The following is a 4,128-nucleotide window of genomic DNA, read 5'->3' on the forward strand; positions in this document are numbered from 1 at the left end:
AGCGACAGCACAAGTCCAGAGTCCCCTTTCTCACCAGCACAATCAAGGAGAAAAGATACCCCGGTCCCAAATGTTTGAGTTTTTCGGATTATCTCGCGATTCCTCAGAGAAACCACCCCCTCGCCAGTTACCTCTGCTTTTTATTAAGCGTCTTTGCCCCAAGTCTCGCAGCTTGCAAAAAATACCGCGATGATTTCTGCTTTTAACAGTTTGTTAACAGTTCCTGTGAGCACATTTAAATGTTTTAATAGTATAGGTTGATACATTGTTTATACATACTGTTGAAATACGTATTTGTTTCGGAAATTAAGAAAAAAGAGACCTGTGTCAGAAGTGGGATTCGAACCCACGCCTCCATTCGGAGACCAGAATCCTCAACACGGAAGCAAAGCTTGAGTCTGGCGCCTTAGACCACTCGGCCATCCTGACACCCTAAGCACATTTCTTCACTTTTTACTAGAATAAACTCTCTTATCTCTGTGACGTGCATTAAAGTAATACTCACGTCAGGGTCACAAGATAAATTCTTGGGATAGGAAAAAAACCCCACGAGGGTTGAAAAGGGAGACTTTGAGGGAGTAGAAAAAAATGTTAATGCATAAACTGAACATAGATCTCTCAGGGGACTCACAACTGTCATCCCCACGTGAAGAAGGGTGTTCAAAGCTGTCCTGTGTTCAGACAGGCCTTGTTTCGGCCAGATAAAAAGAACAATTTGCGGAGGTTGTTTCATTGGCTTTCCAATTTCTAATCCTCAGTGAAATCTAGAGCGTGATTAGCTTTCCCCTAGGGTTTGTTTATTTTGAAGATAGTGAGGAAAAAGAAATAAACGCAACGAAATGACCCCGAGTCTACAGCACGGCCCCTATTTTTATTTAGGTTCCTTTTGTACCCAGAACTGCTTTGCCGCTTCTTGGAGATGAATTTCTTTTGGGCTCCGGAAGTGACATCGGGGAGAAGGACGCGAGGTCTCCCGCCAGTGGTGGAGGGACACAGGCAGTCTGGACCCGGAGGAGTGACTCGCCTGCTCGACCCTGACCATCTTCTCGGTCACTGCCGGTCAGGGACGACAATGGCGAATTTTCGGGGACATGGCAGGCGAGATTCAGGGTACCGTGCCACATCTCCTTACCAGATTCCTCCAGCTAGTCCTCAGCTTTTCGCAAAGTAATCCGAGTTCTGGGTCTGTCCCGTCTGAGGGCACATTTTTCAACGGAGCCCTAAACTAAACAATGAGAACTGACTTCTCGGAGCAGCCAGAGAGAGAGCCTTTCGTGGGGACAGATGATGGACACAATGGATGCTGCCCTGGGCAACGTCTGCACGCGTGGTGGGCTCCATAAACATGTTTGACACTTAACTGCTGTACTTTGGACCATGACGTTTGGAAATTCGAAATACAGATTTGGGAATTTTAAGTGAATTTTGTCTCCGTAGGTTGTTTTCTGTAACACACAAAGGTTTCCCTTTTTCTTTCAGTAAGATAAAAGTTAGGTCTCTCTTCTGCATGGAAAATAATTAATTTACTACACTTTCTTTAAGTTGCTTCCAACATGGCAAGAGTAACCTCTTCAAAATTTGTAATTATTGCAAAGTACTGCAGATTTCCTGTACTGAAATGGTATTGAACACTGGATTATTTCTAATTTTTCCTTTTCATGAGCAACACACTAAAGAACATTCTTGTTTAAATATTTTCAAATGCCAGTATTTTTTTTCCTCAAATTTCTATAAGTACTTCATCAGTTTATCCAGTTTTAAAAGTTTTTGACAAATACTGTCCAACTGCTTACCAAAAAATTTTAAACACTTTAGATACCCCAAACCTGACCAACAGAGTATTATAGTTAAGCAAGAGCAACAGTTTAATGGGTGAAAATGATAACCCATTGTTATACGGCTTTATTACTGAGGTTCAACATCCTTGTTTAAAGGACTTTTTTTCCCCAAAATTTTATTGAGGTATTTTCTTGACTTGTTAATCTCATTATGTGAAAAATAAACCCTTTTCATGATAGTTTCTATTTACCAAGAATCCAGGCAGAAATTGGAGAATCCCATGTAAGTCCCTTAGCCACTTAGTCAATTCCCATCTCATAAAAACTAAGAGCTACAAAATTTAACAAACTTCCCATGTCACTGTTTAAAACCAATCTGTGGCCAAAATTTACTGTCCTTGTAAAGTAATACATTTACTTTTATTGCTGGTCTTTTGTCCCATTATTATTTCTCTTTCTTTTTTTATGCAGGTTAAACTCCTGTTACCTTATTTTGCTTTTGTTTTGAACAATTTAAAGTTCTTTCTGGATTAAGGTGAGATTATAATTAAACATGTAAATATTTTTACTATTTACTAACCCTAACATCACCAGAAGTCATCCTTTTTATGAAAACACCTTCTACAAGAGGAATTTTGAAAATTACACCCCAAATTACTTTAAATAACAGGGGTGAAGGTGAAAATTGAGATGAGGCTACATTCAAAATGGGATTGATCATAATATTTAAGTTTTTGAAGTTGAGAGATGAGATATACTGTATATTTTCTTCATTTTGTGTGTTCAAGATTTCCATAGTGAAGGGTTCAATATGATGTAGTGTGGGGAAATGAACCATAACCTCATCAAAAGGATGTTACTATTTTGACATATTTCTTTACAGTTTTTTTAAACATATAGGTTGGAAAATATGAAATCTCGCCATACTAAAATAAATTATCTGTTCATTTTCTATTACACCATTTTGTGTATCACAGGCCTCAAAATGAGTTTGGCAATTATATCCCATACTATGAACCAGATAAATTCTGCATGTGCTCTGAATGAGGAAATCTGGATGAGATATGAGTGTACCTCAAAAGGTCACCCTCAAATGCCCTGGTTACATTTCAAACTTCAAATGCAAAATTAAGCGAACAAACCAGATCTGAGAAATTTATAATTAAGGTAAAAATAAAAGGCATTTCAAAGTGAGAGGCAACAAGTTTGTTGTTGTTGTTGTTGTTTTAGTATTTAAAAAGCCATTCAGGAAGCACTGATTCAGGCCAAAGCTCAAGTAACGTTCCCATTAGGAGACAAAGGCAATGAGTATATATGAAAAAGGAAGATATTTCTATTATGCAGAAAAGCTGGCTAATACAGTGATGTTAATTCTAAACAATGTTTTTAATTTTCAGTCTAGTAGTCATACTGCTTTCTTGTTACCACTGCGAAAAGTTTTTTAAGGGGACACACCGTCACCCTAGGACCATCCAAAGGTAATTTTGCTGTTTTAATATTTCAAGGGTTTGAGGCATAAGACCCTCAAGGCAGTATCTCTGGTATGGCAGCTCCTGCTCTATTTTTTTTTTTTCACCTCCAAACAGAAAAAGGAAATGTAAAGGGTGCATTACTGTCAAATTGAAGTACAGCAGATCCTCAAATAACATTTCATTACAACACTGATGAGATGCCACACTTTTGTTTGTATCTTAAGCTTACAGTAATATTAGTTTCATTATACTACATTTCCCTTTGACCACATTAAATGAAGACTTCATTGTATTGTTTGCACTTGGGAATCTAAGCTACTCCATTGACATTTTAGGCAAAGCCAATTCCCTTACAATTTACACTGGTTTAGTTGGGCCTCCTCATTATTCTTCAGTGACTTCACATAGGAGGAATTTGTGGGATAAAAGAGGGGCCGGGGGGTTAGTGATTTAATTACATAAACAAGCAAAATTTACTGCACAACCAATACTGACCTCTCAGCCTCAAGAAAAAAGGGCACCACAGGAAGCTGGGATTTCAACTTCCTTCAGACACTGTGGTCCATACTGTCTCCAGCAGTACACAATATTTCACTTATCTACAAATCTTTTGTTATTCTCCACTTTTGATGTTATTTTTTTTCACCTAATTCATTTTAACTTTTTCACCAACAGAAGCCATGTTCTCTCCTATTCTCAGGAGAGAATATACACCCAAACATACCCAACACTGGTTAACTGTATATTTCAGTAAAAAAAAATCAGTCTCTTTCTTTTTTGAAGAAGCAACCCACCCACCATTGGTGCACTAATGACCTTTTGAGTTTTGTTTTTTTTTGTTTTTTGTTTTTTTGCTGGGAGATGTCTATCTATACTTT

At 37.9% G+C, this 4,128-nt stretch overlaps 1 non-coding gene across 1 annotated transcript; it reads right to left on the bottom strand.

Moving 5' to 3' along the window:
* Positions 1-325: 325 nt before the first annotated feature.
* TRNAL-CAA lies at positions 326-429 on the bottom strand. The gene is made up of 2 exons: positions 392-429; positions 326-371 (listed from the first exon to the last, which is right to left on the bottom strand). It is a non-coding gene; the product is annotated as a tRNA-Leu (tRNA).
* Positions 430-4,128: the final 3,699 nt, after the last annotated feature.

The sequence above is a fragment of the Phyllostomus hastatus genome, unplaced genomic scaffold (genome assembly GCF_019186645.2).
Source record: "Phyllostomus hastatus isolate PE091 unplaced genomic scaffold, TTU_PhHast_1.1 phas_scaffold_60, whole genome shotgun sequence".
Classification (NCBI taxonomy): Eukaryota; Metazoa; Chordata; class Mammalia; order Chiroptera; family Phyllostomidae; genus Phyllostomus; species Phyllostomus hastatus.